General features: G+C 40.2%; 1 long non-coding RNA gene across 2 annotated transcripts in view; it reads left to right on the top strand.

Moving 5' to 3' along the window:
- The window catches only part of LOC138736683 (uncharacterized), a 94,149-nt gene extending 72,488 nt beyond the window's left edge, over positions 1-21,661 (top strand). For both annotated transcript variants that reach the window (XR_011340502.1, XR_011340503.1), the window contains one exon: positions 21,414-21,661. This is a non-coding gene — a long non-coding RNA (uncharacterized lncRNA). The remainder of the gene's footprint in view (positions 1-21,413) is intronic.
- Positions 21,662-23,623: the final 1,962 nt, after the last annotated feature.

Below are 23,623 nucleotides of genomic sequence, written 5' to 3'. Positions count from 1 at the left end.
CCCTCCTGTAGGCTGACTTATTGCCCCTTTTTATAGAACCCACAATGGTGGGATTATCAGCAAATTTGTAGTGTTGTTGCATACTGAGGCACACAGTCATTGGTCTATAGCGAGTAGAGCAGGGAACTAAGTACTCAACCCTGTCAGGGTTCAGTTTTGATGGAGTCTGTGTACTATTAAAAACAATATAGTTTGAGGCACAATAATGTAGCTCACAGAAGTTCTTCACAGAAATACATTGATTTGTTCATATTCTATTTGCACAATTCTTCTCCTTTATTCATGTAAAACATGAAAGTGTGCAGATGCTGTGATTGTAGTAAAAACACACCGAAATGCTGGAGGAACTTAGCCGGTCTTTTCAGCGTCCATCAGAGACAAAGATATATTGCGGATGTTTTGGGCCTGGGCCCTTCTTCAAGGAATAAGTGGAATGAGGCAAGAGCAGACAATCTCACAATTCAGACAATGCTGGCTGGGGGAGGAATCCAGACCAACAAATGGTGCTAATTGGATATGAAAAGGGATGAGATAAGAATTTATCATATTTGTGTGAAAGGAGATGGAAGGGAGAGACAGAGCTGGGGGAAGGAGACGGGGGTGGGGGGCAGGGGGAGAGAAGTGAGGGGTGTGGTTTTAATAAAAGCCAGGTAAGTCAATATTAATGCCATCCATTTGGAGGGTGCCCAGTCGGAACAGTGCTGTTCCTCCAATGTGCAGGAGGTCTCAGTCTGGCAGTGCATGAGACCATGGACAGAGAGTTCAGCAAAACAATGGGATAGGGAATTGAAATGTGTGGCCACTGGGAGATCCACATTATCCTTTATTTGTGTTCTCTTTAAATCAATCAATCTTTAAAATTTTTGACATTATCAGAGTAATGTTAATGTCTCTTTGAGGCATCCTTCTGCATCACAAATTCTTCTACTTGTACAGTTCACAAGGACGTGCAAGGCCAGGTTGTCAAACCTTTTTGCTGAGCCAATTTTAAATAAATTTCATGGCTCCACTGAGGCAGTGACAACATTCAACATTCTTTCAACATTCAATACAGTTAAATCGTTCTCTGGCTGTTTGAAAAGGGCATGTAGCTGCATTAAAAGTATAATAGGATCATTATTCCTTGTACTCTTTGATTGCTCATTATCTTTCTTCTTTCTTTGGCTTGGTTTCGCGGACGAAGATTTATGGAGGGGGTAAAAAGTCCACGTCAGCTGCAGGCTCGTTTGTGGCTGACCAGTCCGATGCGGGACAGGCAGACACGATTGCAGCGGTTGCAGGGGAAAATTGGTTGGTTGGGGTTGGGTGTTGGGTTTTTCCTCCTTTGCCTTTTGTCAGTGAGGTGGGCTCTGCGGTCTTCTTCAAAGGAGGCTGCTGCCCGCCAAACTGTGAGGCGCCAAGATGCACGGTTTGAGGCGTTATCAGCCCACTGGCGGTGGTCAATGTGGCAGGCACCAAGAGATTTCTTTAGGCAGTCCTTGTACCTTTTCTTTGGTGCACCTCTGTCACGGTGGCCAGTGGAGAGCTCGCCATATAATACGATCTTGGGAAGGCGATGGTCCTCCATTCTGGAGACGTGACCCATCCAGCGCAGCTGGATCTTCAGCAGCGTGGACTCGATGCTGTCGACCTCTGCCATCTCGAGTACCTCGACGTTATAACCTCATTATAACCTCTAACTAAATTACATTTTCAGGAAGAACATATTCAAAAAGGCATATTTCCATGATCAGCACTTAGTTCAAAGCACAAATTAAAAATGTAATTTTAGCAATCTAAGTTTTGAATTCGTGACAACTTTTGTACACAGTAACTTAATTTAATTGAGTTAAAAGTAAGAGGAAGATAATGCATATTTACTTTCTGGATTCTGAAGCTTTCGCTCTAGGAAAGTAGCTTGGGAGACTGCAGGGACATCCACATTTCCATAAAATATATTCCCAATGGACAGACTTGGAATAATTGATCCTGCGAATATCAACATGGAAAATGCAGCCAATTGGCATGTGTCTGGAGAGGTCAGGTTTCTAAAATAAATTATGACCTATTTAAAGACAATATAATTAATTTGATCCAAATGTATCAAATAGTCTTAATTCAGTGTAGAAGCAGGTTTGATAGAAATGGCTTGAATATAACCAACAAAATTCAGTAATGGATGAAAGATTCATCAATTGTGTGCATTTTACAGCATAAAATGTTGATTGGTTACAAGGGTTAATTATTTAATCAATCAAATGTAATCATGCTGCTGAGGAGCAAAACAGCAACTAATAAAAAAGTACAAGCAGGAGAAGGCAATGTAGGCCCTCATGCCTGGTTACCATTCAATATAATTACGGATTATCTATTTCCTCAATGGCACTTTCCTGTACCAGATTCACTTAATATTAGAAAATCTCTTCTTAACTTTTAAACACACCCAGTAACTGAATGTTTGCAGCCTCTTGGGTAAAGAATTCCAGAGATTCAACCATTTCTGGGTCAACTTGGATATACAACACTTGATTCCCCCAGAAAAATAAATGCTTTGGAATGTGAATGACTGGGGCACCAAGACTGATACCAGGTCCAAGTTGTTATATAGAGAATTTAGGTTAAAACGACTTAAGTTAAAATGTGATGATTAATCATAAACAGGGAAGCCAGAACGGACAGGGAGTTTACTAGCAGTCAAGGTCAAAAGGATCTGCTGAATATGTTTTTTTAAACCTATCTTTTCATGGTCATAGTGAGAGACATGCAGGAGACAAAGGATTGATAAGAAGGGTGAGAAACAGAATTTAGTGTATGTAGAGTTCACAGCGTACGTAACGAACGTGATAATTAAAAATACAGTTATACTTAGAATGCTTTTGTAATACTAACCAATTAAAACAGTATTAATAAGAAGGGGAAGGGCAAACAATAAGGGCATAAAAATCAATGCACTGTATGTATCGGGGCTTAACTGGTGAGAAACCAGTTGAGTCCAACTCTGCAGACTTGTAAATAAAGCTTGTCGTGTCATCAGTTTTAAAGAGACTCATGTGTGAGAAGTTTTATTTCTGACACAAGTGACCAAATCTGAAAATTACCTATTTATTTCTTCCCTGTTTTCTATTCCATTTCAGTATCTAACCCACCCTGGTATCTCCAGGAATAAAAAAAATTGCATATCTTCTGATTATCTTTTATGCCAGCAATTATACACATAATTTTCATTGCATTTTAAGAAACCTCTCACAATATTATTGCACACTATCGATTCAGATGTTGACATATTTGCTTCAAATATGACTTTCTGAATACAACTCATTGCCTACACTCGCTATTTATCTGCATCAATATTGCACACTTCCCATATCAGCATTAGGAGAGTTAGATTTCTGGCTGGAAACATCTTAACTGCACAATCCAACTAGGGTTTGTGGCTGGCCCAGAACTTAACCTGACCAAGAAATTCCACCATGAATCTTTGATAGCAAAGTCACTCTGAATGTGTCAAAGACACCAAGGGTTTTCATTGATGCTGATTGTTCCTGACATTCAGAAACATGGAAAAGCTATTCAAAGGAGTGAACCATTAAAAATAAAATAAAATAAAAACAAAAAAGTGACCGAAAAATACTTAAAAGGATATTTATATAAATAATTTTTTAAAAATTCTTATTTGCATCCAGATTCCACCACTGGACATCGTCCCTGTCTCTTTCATCATGGTATGGTCAGCTCTTCTATCTCTGCATACCACTTTTTATTGTATGGTACTTTCCCTTGGAAATATAAGCAACATTGCATTCAGTATTTACAATGTGATCTTCTCTACAATGGAGAAACCAAGCATACATTGGGTGATTGTTTTGTGTAGTACTGCACAGGGACGACTCTGAACCTCCACCTACCTGACCCTTTAATTCATCAAACTACTCCCACTCTTTCCTTTTTGCTACAATGTGACCAAATAGAAGCTCAGGTACAAACCATCACCTTCAGTCAGGACAACTTGAACCCTTGGAGGTTCAAGGTCATATTCTCCAACTACAGATAACATCCTCTTTTTTCCATCCATAAGAACCATTTTGCCTGCATTGCTTTTTTCCCCCCTGTCTATGTAAAATCTGAGCTGCTGGATATATCCGAGTTGGCCAGAGCCACATTAGCAATAGAGTAAAGCAACTAACCTGATCCAATCTGCTATATGACTTCACCCTGTCAGAGATATTCCATTTGTTCCCTCCATCATCTTCCCCACCTTCTCTCCTACCTAAACAATATTGTTTCTTACTTTCTCACCCCTGACGGTCCCTGATCTGAAACATCAACTGTTTCTCTTTCCAAGGATGCTGCCTGGCATTTCTAGAATTCTCCACTTACCATATTTATATAATGTTGGTGTTCTTTTCCTTGCTCGATTGGTCTGCTGTGCAGGACCCAAAACCTCACCATTAACAACATAGTAAGCAAGCCAAGAAATCTAAAATGCTGGTGACAGCCCCCTGTAAGGGATATGGGCTCATTAGATTGGGGATATTCTAATCATTCTGCATGTCACTCTTCATCTTCAATACTACTGAAAACTAATTTGTATTTTCTCTTTTCCATTTCCGACGAAGGGTTGCAAATGCACAGACGCTGCCTGGCCTGCTAACTGATTTTTTTCTGGCAAATTCTCTTTTAAGTTGGTTTGCCTACTTATCTTTTATCTCATAGCCGTAAAATCCCCATTGAAGTGAATGGGTTGGCAGATGCAGCACCAAATCCAACAAATCACAGGATACAAGGACAGATTTCCCAGAATAAGTGGATGCTCCTGGTTACATCACAAGCCTCCCTTGGATTCCAGCAGCCCTTGGAACTCAGCCAGCAAGTCTGGGTCTTCTGCATTTGCATCATGATCCAGGAATCATTGAGGGTAAATGCCAGCATTTCTGGGCAGAATGTGAAAGCTGGTGCATTTTTCTGGTAGATTCTTTCACAAGGACAGATATCTGTCTCCAAGTAATGGCACTACAAAATGAAGATGGAGAAATCCCAAAATTAAATGATCATGGTTTTATTATTTCCAGCATTATAAATGATATTGAGATTTGTTGAAGGAAAGTGTACGGTCACATATAAAATTGCAATTGGAGATTATCTGAGCGAGCGGATTGCCTTCAAATCCCAAATGTCAAACAAGCTGCAACTCTTAACATATATATATAACTGAGAGCACCTGTACTCCTGAGGCTATTTACTACATGACTTATTACATTATCAACTTCAAACACTGAAGTGTAATTTGAAGTAAACACAGACTTATTGGTAGTTGATAGGTGACAATACAAGACTGAATCTGTCTTAAGTAAATAATTATATAATGAAACTGCATGCTAAGCACGTTGTTTGGACCTGAAGCACAATTGCAATTTTTTTCATCTCAGATTAGAACAAAGTGTCATGTCCTAGAGCAGAACTTTATAGTTAGTGCAAAGTGTAGTAAAGTATGGTGCCATATATATGTGTGTAATAGTCGATCCTATTTAAAAGTCAACCCCCTATTTTTGGCCCCAAAATCTGGTATTTTCCCTATATCGCGGGTAAAAGTTGACCCCTTTTTTGGCCCTGGCCATCTGTCCATGTAAGCTCTCAATAACCCGGCTGCTTCCCCATCCTAGCTCCCAATGCCACAGCCGCCCACCCTTCTGATCTCCTGACACCCTGACCACCAGCCCTTGCCTAGGCACCAGCGTCCACCCATGCAAGCTCCTGATAACCTGGTCGCTTACCCATCTTAGCTCCCAACAACCTGGCCACCCACCCATCCAAGCTCCCGACACCCCAAACACGGACTTAACACCTGGTTCCAGCCACCCATCCGTCCTAACTCTTGATGCCCCAAATGACGCAGGTACTTACCATAATCAAAAATAGTATGCATGTAATAGTCGATCCTCTAAATTTCACCAAAAGATTGGTCGTCAAAATTAATTAAATATGAGAGAAATATTATCTGATAGACTGCAACACAATGCTTCATAGCATCTAATATTCTAACAACATCAATATCTGCAGCTTCTAATTTGTAAGTACCATATCTATGTAAATTATTCTGCAGGAGACATTAAAATTTCCATTACAAGATTGGGCTTTCAAATAAAGCTCAATTTAAGATATCCTAAGGGATGTTCAAATATTCTCTACCACATATTGAATGAAAGCAAAGAGCATTGAATGTCTTCTGAGCTTAGCTTTTAATCAAAATTGTTTAATTAAATAAAGTGATAAACCAAACTTGTCATGGCCTATAACTATTATGAATGTCATTCCCAATTTGTATTTTATTCTTCTATCCCCACCCCAACCCCCAGCAGTACAGAATGCTCCATATCTCCATCAACTTTACATGGACATATGAACATTTGCAGTAACTTCTATGGTTGCAAGATGACACCATTACTTTATCATTTTAGCTTGAAGTAAAAGAACCCAAATTGCACTAAATGCTTTGCTTATAGACATATTTGAGCAATCAAAGACCTTTGTTACATCTGTTTTTGTGCAGACCCTCTTATTCTTGTGTCATTTTCAGTCTCAGACAAGAATTCCTGCCATTAAAAAGTAATTATATTAAAGACAAATTAAGATACTCAATGTGATAAACAAGGTAAATGTGCAGACTGAAATCCTGAGCTGAATTTTGTCATTAGCATAAAATTAAGGTGAAAAAGAAAAATTATTACTGCAAGGAAACAAATTATTACCAACGAGAGTTTCCCCAGTGACAACGGTGATTGCAAGCATACAAATGGAAATATTCCATTTCAAGAAAACACTAAACTCTTGCAAAAGCAGTGTTCTGTTCTAGAATAATTTCTTGTGATTGACTGAAGTACACCGATGATTTTGAACTTGCACCCAGATATTTACATTTTTTTTTCCCAAGAATTGTATCCAGGACATCAACCAGAAGAAGCAAATCATCAACTGGGTGGAAGTGCATACCCACCCATACCTGATAGACACCTTTTCAATTGTTGTTTAAAGATGACAGTGTGGAGCACTGCAAGGTGAAGAGATTCTCGTGGTTGACAGAATACCCAGTGGCAAGATTTTTTTGACAATTATCTTACAAGTAGGTGAATTTGAGGGAATTATTGACTGCATAACATCTACAAATTAGCATCTGACAGTCACAATACTGTACTGTGTACAGTACAAGGCATGCAGAACCATGGAAAAAATCTATAATCCTTCCTAACCTCAGCATATACAAAATCAACTGGACATAGTTACTGTTTTCTGCCGCTTAGCCAATCAACAATATTCTTTAATTTTTCACTATTTCTTATATGTACTGCAGCATACATGGAGGTTCCATATTTTCCTTCACTCCAAAAACTATTCTGCATCTTTTTGGAATGTCCTCTGCTTCAGCACGAAGGATGCAACACACAATATGGATGCAATGTTAATGGCAGATATGCTCATTTATCCCTTTGATTACCAAATCCCCTGTAACCACTGCATGGGGATCTTTTCAAAATGTTGAGTGGGACACAGGGTGGACTAGCTGCTTTTATGGGTGGGGCTTGATTTGGACCCACTGACATGGCAGCTTCATTAGTCCTGGAAGCCCAGTCAGCATATAAGTGGTCACAGATTCCAGACTGCAAGTTCTAAGATGCTCTGATTTCATATTTTCTTATCCCATCAATTTTTTGCTGTCTCACCAGGCAATCCATTCCCTATAACTAATTTTTCCAACATTCCTTCAATTCTACCACTCACCTTACTCAAAGGTAATTTAGTTGTCAACTGGTGTAGCTTTGGGATATGGGGCAATGCTTACATTACCACAGGAAAACATTCAAACTCCACAGAGACAGCATCACATTCTTCTTTCAGACTCCACAGGTAAAGGCATTTAAATCTGACAGGGCAGGTGAAGGCACTTGTATTACACCATGCTTGGGCTGCTGTTAATCAGGAACAAAGATTTTGCTAGCATTGCTTAGACGACCAACCTGGCATTACAGTGCTAAAATAGATGTGGCACTCACCCAATAGATGTGGCACTCACCCAATAGATGTGGCACTCACCCAATAGATGTGGCACTCGCCCAATAGATGTGGCACTCGCCCAATAGATGTGGCACTCGCCCAATAGATGTGGCACTCGCCCAATAGATGTGGCACTCGCCCAATAGATGTGGCACTCGCCCAATAGATGTGGCACTCGCCCAATAGATGTGGTACTCGCCCAATAGATGTGGCACTCGCCCAATAGATGTGGCACTCGCCCAATAGGTGTGGCACTCGCCCAATAGATGTGGCACTCGCCCAATAGATGTGGCACTCACTCCACTGCAACATCCCCTATGTAGCTGCCTCTCTTCAACTGCTACCACCATCAGTCCCACACCTCCACTCACACCAGTGACCTGGCATTGGGTCCAAACCCCTCACCCCCAAAAACCATGCTCCCTGCTGAAAAACCATACAACCTAACACCAGGACTGGATCTTTTATGATTGGGATGTACCATTCCTGTCCTTTACCCAAATAAGGGATTGAGAGCAAATAATGTGAGTATACTCCCATATGGTTTTTAATTTTCTGGTTATGCATTTCCCATAAGAAGATTCCTCTCTTTGGCTGTAATTCTCACCTCATTCTCTATATCCTTTAATATGCCACCCTGTCTGATGTCACATCCTCTTCAGAACCGCAAGGTAGAATAGGAAAGAAAGAGGGTTGGAAGAATAAGAGTATGATGGTACTGATTGGATCCAGGAAGTCATCCAGCCCATTTCAATGAATATCTCATTTCCCTGGCAACCAGTGTGCATCTGATGTGGTGCTCATACCAGAGCTGCAAGGACAATCTGAGCCAGAAATAGCCTGGTTGAAATTACAGAGTGAAGGGATACAACCTGGAGGTAGCTGTTACTGCATTTTAGTCTGTTAGTTCATTTTAGTACTTTCAACCATGTTTAAATTTCTAAGACCTGTAATGCAAGAAGTAGTCTCCATACAAAGCTGAGATGATCAAAGCTAGGAAGCTTACATTTGATTGCTATGGATGGATACAAACAAAGGATAGCCACAATGAAGCTGCCTTTCAGATTATTAATCATAATATTAGATTTGTTTCCTTTATTAAATTTAAATGCTTAGATGGAAATATCAGTTTAATAATAATAATAATCTTCTGCAGAAAGTGCATTCATCAAGCCAGCTTTTAAATAACTAGATTCTACTAAGTATAACAATATAACAAGAAAATAGAATCAGGTCGCATGGTTAGTGTAGATGCTATTAAAGTACCGGGGACCCGGGTTCGAAATCCAGCACTGTGTCTAAGAAGTTTCCCCATGTCTGCGTGGGTTTCCTCCCACCTTTCAAAAACGTACAGGAATTGTAGGTTAACTGGGCGATATGGGCTCTTGGACTGGAAGGGTCTGTTACCATGCTGCACGTCTAAATTTAAATACTGAGTGATACCAAGAAAGGTACATTGTATAGGAACCCTGGAACTTAAAGGATGAATATTTTTAAAACAAACAGTTCCAATTCATTGCTGGTTCCCACTAAAAATCATTATTCAAACCCCTTCAAGGTTAATGCATTGGTGTGTCAAGATTACACTCCCCAGGGAGGAATCATTGTTGACAAAATTTCCAGGAACTTTGATATTCAGCACTGCTAGATGAAAAATATGCAGTATCCCTGACCTTGTCCTTCACCTATGCTGAAGCTGACACATAACTTCCCAAGTAACAGGCCAATTCACCATCTTCAAAATAGGAAAATATTGATAGCTGCATGACTAAGTTATGTTTTACTACCTAATTGTCAAAACAAAATAAAGAAAGAAGCCAAAGCTAGATACCTGATTATTTTGTTAGCAGTATGAGCAATGTCACACTATTTATCTATTTTACTCACCGTTAGAAAGGTCTAATCCAGCAAAAGGCAGACAGATTCAGCAAGGTGTGCACAATAACAATTTGTGTAGTGCATATTTTTGATCAGCACACAGAATGAAGCAAATGGAAGAGAATGTGGAATCCTGAAAGCGGCAATTTCTACAACGTCTGCTTCTAAATGTTAACACTGAGTACCAGCTATGGAGGGTTAGAATGGGCATTTAAAAATATCCTGCCCCGTCAATAATCTGCTTGATGAAGCAGGAAGTCTACAGAGAGACTTAGATAGGGTGGGAAAATGGACAAAGTGGCAGACAATGTAGGGAAGTGTATGGACATGCACTTTTGTATAAGGAATAAAGGCATAGATTGCTTTCTAAATGGGGAGGGAATTCATGAAGTGGATAGACTTGAGAGTTCCACTGCAGGATTCCTTAAAGGTTAACTTGCAGATTGAGTTGGGAGAAAAGAAGAAAAATTCTATGTTAGCATTTTTTTCGAGAGGACTGGAATGTAAAAACAAAGATGTAATATTGAGGCTTTATTGGTCCACATTTGGAGTATTGTGAGTGGTTTTGGGCTCTATATCCAAGGAAAGATGTATCAGTGTTGGAGAGGTTTCAGAAGCATTTACGAGAATTATATGGGGATGAAAGGGTTAACACATGAAGAGTGTTTTATCACAAGATCTCAAGATATAGGATCAGAAGTAGGCCCACTGGCCCATCGAGTCTACACCACCATTCTAACATAAGCTGATCCATCCACACCCTCAGCCCCACTCCCCAGCTTTCTCCTTGTAATCCTTGATGCCCTAATCAAATAAATACCTGTCAATCTCTGTCTTAAATACATCCAACTACCTCGCTTCCACAGCCGCCTGTACCAACAAGTTCCAGACTCATGACCCTCTAACTAAATAAATTTTTCCACATCTGTTTTAAATTGACACCCTTTTATCCTGAAATTATGCCCCCTCGTCCTACAATCCCCTACCATGGGAAATGCCTCTATGAGCTCCGCCCTCATCCTTCTGTACTTTAATGAGTACAATCCAAGAGCCAACAATTGTTCCTCATATTTTCATTGCTGGTATCATTCTAGTAAGTCTTCTGTGAACCCTCTCCAATGCCCGCACATCTTTTCTCAAATAAGGTGGCTAAAACTGTACAGAGTATTCCAAGTGAGGTCTTTCCAGTGCTTTATCAAGACAAAGAATGAAGCAGAGGGATTAATCCTTTTTGGATCTCAGGAAAAGTGTCCAGGGTCATAGGTCATGCTTTGTCCGTAAAAAGGCTGGAAATGAACTGCACCATTAAAATGGGATCAAGAGTTAAAAACATGAAGAGCTCTAGGAAAAGATTGGATTGAGGGAAATAGAGAAGGTGAAGATGATTCATGAAAAGCTAGTTTTCCTGTTCAAAAACTTTAAGGAGCTATTTCATTCCTCCCACCAAAAATCAGATGAGTACAATAGATGAAGTGTCCTAAAAGATGGGTTTAATTAAAAAAAAGGCTCAGCTACTTGCCCAAAGAATAGTACAGTGTTGTTGACCAAATTTGGGCTAATGCAATTGGAGTGCCCAAAAAGGTGCCTGGCTGACCACAGAAGAGGGTTCACAAATTGGAGGAGGAGTAGTAATGATCCTTTTATGACATCACTTACGGTAGACAAATAAAAAATAGTACTTCAGGTGCATAATTGTTGTTTCCTCCATAGCTATTTTACCCAGAAGGTAATCACATATCTGCAGGATCCAAGCAATATAAAATAGGCTTCAAATATATTCCTGAAATATGTAATGGCAAAAAGATCCATGGGCACATAAGACCCCCCCCCTCCCATTTCAGCAGGGAATATTAATTGTTTTTAGTGTATTTACAGGTAAGCATTTTATGTTATTGAAATATGTAGCTACAGTATAGCAGAAATAAAACTTGGACAAAACACAACTAGGACAATAGGAAAATATTTTCAATAATAATACTCTAATTTACAAGAGAAAACAAAAGCAGCTCAGCTTTAGCAGAAAGCATTTTATAAAAACAAACTGCCTCTGTCGGTCCTCACGTTGGTCGCACTGCCCTCTCCCACTGGCCCGCTGTCAGTCCCCACGCTGGTTCTGCTACCCTGCTCTTTCCCGGCAGCCCACTGTCGGTCCCTGTGCTGGTTCCACTGCCTGGCTCTCTCCCGGGGGTGGATGGGAGGAGTGGGGGCAGTGGGATCAATGTGGGGGCTGGTGATGAGTTGTCAAGAGGGAGCAGTGCAGTGGGATTAGTGTGGGGACTGGTGGTGGGCTGCCGGGAGGGGAACAGGGGATGGGATCAGTGCAGGGAAAAGTGGATCTTATATGCCATCAAATACGGTACATGGGAATCTCTGCTGTAAAATAAACTAGACAGGAAAGAGCCAGTGAGTCAGACAAAGCAATGTTAATTCTCCTGCTGATAATCCTGGGAGTTATATATCACATTTGTTTTTTTTAAAATTCCTGGATTAATCTTTTTCTATCAAATTCATCCTGTACTCTTTGTTCCCTTTAAACAAATCTTCATTTACTTCTTTGTTGCACCCTTAAATTTCTACATTGTAATAGGATGCAAGTACAGTTTTCTTTTTAGATTATTTTAAGAGATCAAAAGCCTATAATGTGGAGACAGCAGCAATATTCAGTCAATTAGATGCAACCAGGTCACTGAGAATTTATCATGCAAAGATTTCTAGCAAAACACTGTAAATAGTTTTAAAAAAATGATTGTGTCCTGAAGCCCAAGAGTTCCTGCAAAGGCAAAGTTAAAGATGGCACTTGGAGTTGATTTATAAAATAGCTTAAAGAAAGCCATTGCCAGTAGTATGGTGGATATGTAAGTGTGTGACTTTAAAAAAATGGATAATTTGATAGGTACATCTCTGATCTTTACTAGAATGAACCATGAAAAAAAAGTGTATGACGACAACAAATAGTACCACTATGATTCATTTGGCTAGATGGAAAGATTTTTTTTCCAAGCTGATTTTTCCAGTTCAGTGAGAGCCCTTTGACTTGAAACAGTGGGTTTGTTCCTCCCTCCGTGTATCCTACCTGGCCATTGAGATCCCATTTTTATTTTGGATATCTATTTGAACCTGGAGCCAATGCTATAGAGTTCAACATTTTTAATACTTCCTTTTCCTAATTCTTTTCCAAGAAACCTGGTTAGAAATTTTTTGGGGAGATCATTTTAAATTCTTTTTAACAATACAGCATGGTGGAAGGTTCTTCCAGCCCACGTACCCCATGTCTGCCTAATTACACCCAATTAATCAACACCAACCCCGGATATTTTAGAGGATGGGAGGAAACCAGAGCAGCCGGAGAAAACCCACCTAACCCTAATATGTGGACAGAATGTCCAAACTCCTTACAGACAGTACCAAATATTCAGTGGATATTCGTGAAAAAACCTGCTAGCACTTATTTTTGACACGCAACCAAAGAATGACCAATTGGAGAGAAGAAAAGTTCTGGTGCCTGGACATGATAACAGTGGGTGTAATTTTCATCTTCATTGGGAAAAAGTGGGAAGAAAATAGAAAGAGAAAGAAGCATATTTGCTCTGAAATCTGCAGGGTGGAATATTTGCAAAAGGATTGCCATGGAAATCAATTTCATTTGCAAACTAACTGGTGATGGAGGTACTGCCTGGATGAACTCCCCATTTGCTTCCTACCACCTAGTGCACAGCCACCAGTTGCCCCCCAGCCAAACCTGTAAGACCTTGTAACTGTTTTAGTGTTCATATTTTCCTGGCATCAGCCACCATGGTGTATTGCCCTCAAGAGATCATGGCTGCATTTAAGTGACACTTGGAATTCTTGATTTCTGATCGTCCTGGACCAACATGTAACCAATAAAAAATAAAGAGAGGATTAAATGAATTGCAACAATTTAAATTACACTTGTTAAAATAAATTTAAGTTTTGTACAAGGACACATTTTACTTCTTTCATTTCTTGAATTTGGATGCATTGTGTACAGATATCAAAATATTCATAGCTGTACTTCTGACTACGAACACGACTGACCATTGAATGTGGGTGTCTCACTATAATGATTCTTGATCACCCATCAATAAGAAAAAAAAACATCACAAACTAGCTCAAAGCTGTGAGCCATGTGGTGACTGTAATTTCTGGAGCTACAACTAACTGTGTTAGCTACAACTGACATTAAGATCGAGCTGAAGCCAATTCACACATTAGAACATCACAGCACAGAAACAGGCCTCTTTACCCCTTCTAGTCAGTGTCAAACCATTTTTTTTGCCTAGTCTACTGGCCTACACCCAGTCCATAGCCCTCCATACCTCTCCCATCCATGTACCTGTCCAAACTCCTCTTAAATGTTAAAATTGAGCCCGCATTCACCATTTCAGTTGGCAGCTCATTCCACCACTCTCTGTGTGAAGAATTTCCCCACTCATGTTTCTCCTAAACTTTATCCCTTTCATTCTTAACCCATGTCCTCTGATTTGTATCTCACTCATCTTCAGTGGGAAAAGCCTACCTACATTTACTCTGTCTATCCCTCTCATAATTTTAAATACTTCTATTAAATCTCCCCTCATTCTTCTATGCTCCAGGGAATAAAGTCCTAATCTGTTCCATCTTTCCCTATAACTCAGTTCCCAAAGTCCCAGCAACGTCCTAGTAAATCTTCTCTGCACTCTTTCCATTTTATTGATATCTCTCCAGTACTTCGGTGACCAAAACTGCATACATTACTCCAAATTTGGCTTCACCAATTCTTGTACAACTTTACTGTAACATCCCAACTCCGTACTCAATACTTTGATTTATGAAGGCCAATAACCAAAAAGCTCTCTTTATAACCTTATCCACCTATAATACCACTTGTAGAGAATTATGTATTTGTATTCCTAGATCCCTCTATTCTACTGCACTCCTCAGTGCCCTACCATTTTACCTTGTATGCCCTATCTTGGTTTGTCCTTCTAAAATGCAACACCTCACACTTGTCTGCATTAAATTCCATCTGCCATTTTTCAGCCCACTTGTCCAGCTGCTCCAGATCCCTCTGCAAGATTTGAAAACCTTCTGCTGTCCACAATAACCCCAGTCTTAGTATCATCTTAGTATCATCTGCAAACCAAACTTGCTGATCCAATTTACCACATTATCATCCTGATCATTGATTTAGATGACAAACAACAATGGTCCCAGCACCAATCTCTGTGGCACACTGTTAGTCACAGGTCTCCAATCTAAGAAGCTACCATCCACCACTACTCTCTGGCTTCTCCTGTCCAGATATTGTCAAATACAGTTCACTATTTCACCATGAACCTTAGCATCTGAACCTTCTTGACTAACCTCCCATGTAGGATTTTGTCAAAGGCCTTAATGCAGACAACGTCCACAGCCTTTCCTTCATCAACTTTTCTGGTAACCTCACAGTTGGTTAAACATGACCTACCACACACAAAGCAATGCTGACTATCCCTAATAAGTCCATGGCCATCAAAATTATAGCACATCCAATATCTTAGAACATTTTCCAATAATTTACCTACTACTGACATCAGGCTCACCAGCCTATAGTTTCCAAGGTTACGTTTGGAGCCTTATTCTGGCACCACACCCATGGCTAAGGACATCTTAAATATTTCTGCCAGAGCTACTGCATTTTCTTCACTAGCCTCCCTCAAGGTCCTAGGGAATATCTTGTCATGCCCTGGGGAGTTATCCACCCTTATTTACTTTAAGACAGCAAGAACTTCCTCCTCTTTAATCTTTATAGGTTCCATGACCGTACTGCTTGTTTTCCTTTCATCCCATGACTCTGTGTCTGTTTACTGAGTGAATACTGATGAAAGAAAAATTAAGATCTCCCCAATTTTTGGCTCCATACTTAGCCGACCCACTCTGATCTTCAAGGGGACCAGTTTTGTTCCTTAATCTCCTTTTGCTCTTAATATACCTATAGAAAACTCTTAGGATTTTCCATCCTATTGTCTTCCAAATCAATCTCATGTCTTCTTTTAGCTTTCTTGACTTCTTTCCCAAGGCTTTTCTTATTATATTTATACTTCTCAATATCTCATTTTCTCCATGTTGCCTATACCTGTTAAGTACCTCTCTCTCCTTCTGAACCAGAACCCCAATATCCCTCAAAAACCAAGGTTTCATATGGATTCTAACCTTGTCTTTTATCCTGACAGGAACATACAAACTCTGTACTCTCAAAATTTCACCTTTGAATGTCCTCCACTTACCTCACACATCCTTGCCCAAAATTAACTTATCCTAATCCATGCATTCTAGATCCTTTTTTATTTACTCAAAATTGCCCTTTTTCCAATTTAGAATCTTAACCCGAGGTCCAGATCTATTCTTCTTCATAATTAACAAAACTAATGGTATTATGATCACAGGACCCAAAATGTTCCCCTGTACATACTTCTGTCTCTTGAACTGTCTCGTTCCCTAATAGGAGATCCAGTATTCCATTTTCTCTAGTTGGTACCTCTGTATATTGATTTAGAAAACTTTCTTGAACGTATTTGACAAACTTTAAGCTATCCAGCCCTTTTACAGTATGGGAGTCCCAGTCAATATGTGGAAAGTTAAAATTTCCTATGATCACAACCTTATGTTTCCTGCAGCTGTCTGGGCTCTAACATGTCTCTACAGATTTGCTCCTCAAATTCTTGCTGACTATTGGGCAGTTTATAATATGACCCCATGAGTGTGGTCATACCTTTCCCATTCCTCAGCTCCACCCACATAGCCTCAGTAGATGAGCCCTCTGGTCTGTCCTGCCTGAGCACAGCTGTGATATTTTCCCTGACAAACCTTTCATCTCCCCCCACCTCCCCCCCAATTCTACCACATCTAAAGCAACAGAAGCCTGGAACATTGAGCTGCTAGTCCTGTCCCTCCTGCAACCAAGTTTGACTAATTCCACGTGTCAATCCATGCTCTAAGCTCATTTGCTTTTCCTACAATACTCCTTGAATTGAATTAGATGGACCTGAGAACATTTCCACCATGTTCAACCCATTGACTTCTAACGGTGCATGTAATTTTAACATCATCTTTTCCCTCCTTCATTCCTCTGACTGCTCTAGCATTCTGATTCCCATCCCCTACAAATCTAGTTTAAACCCATCAGAGCAGCACTAGCAAACCTTCCTACAAAGATATTAGTCCCCTTCCATTCAGACGCAAACCGTCCTGTTGGAACAGGTCCCACCTTCCCGGGAAGAGAGCCCAATGATCCAGAGACCTGAAGCCCTTCCTCCTGCACCATATCTTTAGCCACATTAGCTGCATTATCCTCCTGTTTCTAACCTCACTAGCATGTGACACAGGTAGAAGTGCTGAGATCACTGCCCTGGATCATTATTCTGTGTGATATTGGACAAAATTCACATTCAGTAACACATTGGATATCCTTGTAGAAAAATACCAACCGCAACTAACCAATAGATAGTTGACAATTTGTTCAAATAGCATTAGTGGGTTTCGGGAATCAGTTCTCCAGCTGAAAATATACAGTTATGGCAGATTGAAAGGGCATGAGTTGGAGCATTGAGCTCCAAAACGATTTCACTAAGTTCAAATTATAAAACCCTTATGTGTGCATTGACAAAAAGTGAGGGTGCTCCAAATACTTCCCATTGGCATCAGCTCTGCCTTCACATACTCAGCAGTAAAGGCATCCAGTTCAAATCAGAGCAGAGATGTCTGCATTTGCTATCATGATCCCCAACACCACTCGAGGAGGGCAGTGAATTGCTATTCAGCTCAGGGTTGTGCCCGTACTGTAAATAAAGTAAACAACAGAGATTTTGAAATGACATTCATACACTGGTGAGTGAAATACCTTGCTTTTCAGTATTTCTTGGAATTAGCTCATGGAGGTCTAATTGGAACGTTTTATCATAGGAAGATCGATAATCACTGTGTGCTTCCTCTGAAGAGAAGCAGATATGGAGGAACCTAGAATAAGTCCATTATGGAAACAAATAAAAAGCAAAATGGATTGGAGCATCACTGTCTGAGTTTAAAGAGCTAACCCAAATTATAATTTCATAACCACTTGCATATATAGTTTTGCTTTCTTTTATCATGTTGACAAATAAAGCTAACTATTGATCAATAAATTGAATCATTGTCCAAAATACGAGGCATGTGTATACAATTATCATACTATTTGTCTCAGCCAATTTACATGACTCAAGAATTAACTATTTACTTAATTTAGAAAGCCCTGAGTGTACCCATCTACAGTAAGTCTTTGGTTTCCACATAGAACTTCATGGATAAACATTTGTTTAAGGTTATCAGATTTAAAAGGTCTGATTCAGAAGTATTTAGAATTCCATAATATTTCACAATATCTTAGAATATCTTTAAGCATGAAGATATGGAAGTAAAACACGAAAGTCTTCAGACACCATGGTTGAGTAAAAACACAATGCTGGAGAAACTCAGCAGGTCAAACAGTGAACTTTGTAGAGTAAAGATAAAGATCCAAAAGCAATGATTGGGGATGGAGAAGGGAGAGGAAGAACAGGGAGTGATCTAGCGGAAACTGGAGAAGCCGATGTTAATGTGTGCCAAGACGGAATATTAGGTGTTGCTCCTCCAATTTATGGCGGTCTATGTTTGACAGTATATGAGGCCATGGGCAGACACGTCAATGCAGGACTTATCCATCTTTGCTCAATAAAGTACACTGTTTACCTGCTGAGTTTCTCCAGCATTGTGGTTTTAGTGGTTTTCTTGGTATGTCTGTAAGAATTTATTGGATAGCAGTCATTTTGTGGCTGCTCAAACAATATCTTTGTCACAGACTGTTTCATAGAAATTCAGTCGACTGTAAGTATCAAAGTCTCAACATGAAAGTAGTTTTTATGTGCCATCTTTCAAATAAATAACTTTTGTTATGTATTTATCATCTCTCAAAATACTCCAAAGATACGGGTGCCTCACCTTTTATCCAGGATTCCGAAAAATGGCAACCTCAAAAAACTGGTACATTTTTTGGTAGATGACACCTGCTCATCAAAGATGGAGTTTGGCATCAAACATGATCCAATGCAACCCTTGCTCAGCTCCCGTGTATCCCGTCATGTTCTCCATCGCTAATTAGTGGTATTATTATTTTATAAGTACCCCACCCATCGAGTATGACCCTCGCTCAACTCACGTTAGAATATCCTATGTCGTTCCGCCTCTTTATAAGTGCCTACAAATCACCGTATACTGATGCCTGTCCAGCATTGTGATGCTTTCAGTCAGCCCGGCAGTGGTGGCTCAATGGCCATCGCCACTACCCATAATCCCCCATGCAGCTGAAACTGCTGTACTAGCGCTAGCGCAGGGGAACCGAGAAGGGGGCTCTGGTGCTGGTACAGCAGTGGCAGTGGGGGAAGGGGGGGAGAGAGAAAAGGCAGTAGCAGTGCAACTCAGGAAGACGGGCTTCAAGGGACCAAAATCAAAATGATTCTGAAATCCGGAAGATTCTGAACAATGGTGGTGTCTGGTCCCGATGATCCCGGATAAAAGGTTAGGCACCTGTATTACAATCATGATCTTTTACTCCCGATACGCTGGATGCTCATTGTGATCCAAGTCCGGAACAATTTCATGTCTAGGACTAACCTATCCATCCATCTATTCTATTATTATGCATGTAATTGCTTTAAAGAGATCCCTACATTAATCAAATTGTAGAACCCATGTCCTTTCAATTTCCCGGAACCATTATTACACTGAACCTTACTCCAGTGACAATATTTTTTTCTGATCAAATTGTAACCAAAAACTGTTCTAAGACATTGCAAAAAAAAACTCTCCAATCAAATCATGATTTTTTTTTTTTCCCCTTGATAGAGTCCTGTGACATTTATTACACTAAGTTAGATGGAAAAACATTCCAAGGTATAGTTTGCAAATCTTATATTACGAGATACTCATTATGGTCTGTCTATGAACAAGGTACAAAGGATGGATCTTATCATACAACACCACTCACTGGCACACAGCTAATCTCTAACATTCATACCCTTGTGGCCCTCTATGATTCAGACATTTGACTCTGGTGATCCAGGCTATTTTCTTGCATCTCTGCTTCTTTTCTAAAGTATTGATTTATGTTCTTGCTCCAGAGGAAATGTGAAATATCCAGTAGCTACCATAAGAGCTTCAACCAGGTGACTGAAAACCTTAAACCCAGACACCTTCAAATCCAAACATCCAGCTTTTATCACATGGAAGACCCACATAGAATGGGGGCATTTTTCATGAATTTTGTCTGTACAAAGATACCTGAAAAGTGAGAAAGGCCAAAGTTAGAGAGATTCTTATAAATCCATTACAAACTATTATATCAGGAAGCCGGATGCCTCCCATGACATTCATGGAGAGCATTGAAGCAGCCTGAGCCTGGAGACATGGATCAGCCCACAAAATGGCCAATGAACGTGGCAACCACGCAGACCTGGGGGTGACACCAGCCATCATCCCAGGTGACCTCCCGCGTGGCAGGAAGACGGGGAACTGTGGCGGGAACGCGGGCCAATCCCAGGCTGGTGCTTCAATGATGCAGGGCCCTAATGTCAGTACCTGGCACCCATATAAATGTGATCCCAGTGCAATAAACCAGTCTCAACGTCAAAGCTTTGGTGTGCATGTCTTTCTACTCCACGCTCACGAAGCACAAACACTACAGCATCACCAAAATACATCATTGATCATTTATTCTATAAGATTAATTTGAAATTCCAATCTTGTTTGTCGAACTAGTAAATAATTCCTCATGCCCTCTTGCCTTCATCTCCTTACCATGATTCACCAATTAAAACACTTTTGTTTTAATGTGATGTGAAGTGAAGGGTGTGGAAATAAATCAAATAATGGTAAACAACTTAGTGCATGTTTTATTTCATTTTTTGGTGCAGTTTTGCAAAACTTGGTCCTATTGCCACTTCCTTTCATGGTCAGAAATTCAGGCCTTAGCTTTCTAAAGCAAGATATTGACTTCATGGGCAGCCCACAGCTGTTCATGATCTCAATGATATCAAGAACTGAATCAAGGGACTTTATCAGAAGAATTCCTAAATGCTACCCTAATCTAGGGAATGACCTATGATTAAGGCACAAAGTATTGATGGTGAAGATTTAATCTTGCATTGGCATCTTTAAATCTGAGATGTACAAGTTAAAAATCAATTTTGCTCACAGAAATCACATTCCATTATAATTTGACAGTATTCGCCCTTTCATCCTGTGGAAAAGTTTCCCCGAGGAACCACTTCCTTCCCTTTCTGGCCTGGAGCCCAGATACATCTTAACTTGCAGGTGGCTTGTATTTTAGCTCGATAGCACTTGAGATCCCAGCAGATTACTTGAATGTTTAGAAATGAAGCCTCTGTTACCACATGTCTTAAAGTGCTCACTCTTGACCCTCAGGCTTTTTATTATCCTGAACATTCCTATTTCTCTTGCAGGTCTAGATGCCTAGCACCCATTTTACCTGGTGAACATTTGTCAAGTGCTGTAGTATTTTATTATTGAAAGACCAACCACTTCTGCAAACCAGCTCTCAGAACTCTTTCTGCATCATATTACAGCCTTGAAGAGAAGGGGTTGACCAATTATCACAATAATATTACAGTAAGGAAAGAACAGGAGGGTAGTGGGAGTTTCACTCTCAGCTGAAGATGAAATATTGGTCTTGAGAGGATCAAGAATGTTTACGTGGACTCCAAAAGATTAAATTACAAGAAAAAAAAATACACAAACTAGAGTCTTATTTCCTGGAATTTAATGATTTTGTTTTTTTTAAACCATGACTCAGAAATTGACTTTTGATATATAGGTAATAGCAAACTCTAAAGGTCTGAAGTTTCATTGCCATCAACACATCAGTTAAGCTGCTTGAGAAATATTTAAACCTTGCTTCTTATAATGCTATCATTTAGAGAGATATGAACATGGAACATCACAGTACAGGCCCTTCAGCCCACAATGTTAGAGATACCTAAAAAAAATCCCCAAAACCCTTCCTACTCATAATCCTTTATTTTTCTTTAATTCATGTGCCTGTCTAAGAGTCTCTTCAATGCCGTTGTTGTTCTAGCCTCCACCTCCAATGGCAATGCATTCTAGGCACCCACAACTCTCTGTGTAAAAAACCTACCCCTGATGTCCCCTCTAAAACGTCCTCCCTTCAAATGCTTCCCAAACATTTACAGACCTTGATCCCGGCTCCCCCACACTCACAAGTTCAGGAAAACAGGAAGACTACAAAGATCAAGTCAAGTTCATTGTCATCTGATTGTACAAGAACAACCCAAAAAATCACCCTTCTCCAGTCCTCGGAGCAAAAACACGCAGACATAATGCACATACAGACAAACAGTACATATGCAGAACAAGTATTATATCTATAAAAATAAATGAATAAATATTGCTTTTTACAAATGAGAGTTTTGGGTCGTTAGTGTGAGCTGTTCCTTTGGTCATTCAGCATTCTCATTGCCCATGGGAAGAACCTCTGATACTCCTACATTCTCATTGCCCATGGGAAGAACCTCTGATACTCCTGTATCACTTCCCCAATGGTAGCAGCTAAAAGATGCTGTGTGCAGCATTCAGGGGTCCTGAATGATTCTGAGCACCCTCCTCAGACAACGATCCCATAGATCATATTGATGGGGGGTGGGGTGAGGGAAACTCCAGTGATCCTCTCTGCCACTGTTATGGTCCTGTGAATTTACCTCGATACATTTCTCTGCAGCAACTGTACCACGTTGTGTTGCAGGTGGCCAGAACACTCACAATAGAGCTTCTATAGAAGGTTGACATAATGATGGCTGGTAGCCTTGCCTGCTTCAGTCTTCTCAGGAAATGAGGAGATGTTGTGTGTTCATAATAGGTCACTAGTTAGGTGAACTCCAAGGAACCTGGTGCTCTCCATCCCTCTACTAGAGAGTTATTCCTGGTCCTCCTAAAGTTCACGATCATCTCCTTCTTCTTGTCCATGTTGAGAGTCAGGTTGATGAACCTGGAGGGAAAGGAATGATCAACATTTTGGGTCAGGACTGTACATTGGGACTGAAATCAAACACCATGACTCTGCATGGGCATCCTGATGTAAGGTCTTTTTCTCAAAATGTTAAACATACCTTTCCCTCCAAAGATGCTGCTTGATCTTATAAGTTCCTCCAGCAGCTTGTTTTTTTTTTCAAGATTCCAGCATCTGCAGTCTCTTGTGTTGCTATTAAGACCATCTTGTCTGCATACTGAGCTACAATTAGTCACACCCAAATGAAACCATGAATATGCTGATCTTCACATTTACAGAACGTCCTGGCTAATTTCCTGTAAGTGCTCCCTCACTCAAATCTATAGTGTCACTGATGTTAACACTCTGGGGAATTTTAAATGGTATCAACACAAAGGCAGACAATAGCTGTGTTTATACTAAGGACACCTTGCATCACCCCGCATCACCTCAAATCACCGCGATTTTTTGTCGCTCGCATCACCGCACATTTTTGGACTACCTGAATTGTTTCCACCGAGCAATTGAATACGCAGTGATGCAGGGCAATGTGAGGTGATGCGAGGTGATGCAAGGAATGCGAGGTGATGCAGGGCGATGTGAGGTGACCAGGAAGTCCGATGAGCAATTGAAAACCGCAGGTGAAAAATC

Source organism: Narcine bancroftii, chromosome 6, assembly GCF_036971445.1.
Source record: "Narcine bancroftii isolate sNarBan1 chromosome 6, sNarBan1.hap1, whole genome shotgun sequence".
In the NCBI taxonomy this organism is placed as follows: Eukaryota; Metazoa; Chordata; class Chondrichthyes; order Torpediniformes; family Narcinidae; genus Narcine; species Narcine bancroftii.
This window is presented reverse-complemented; position numbering and strand designations above follow the sequence as displayed.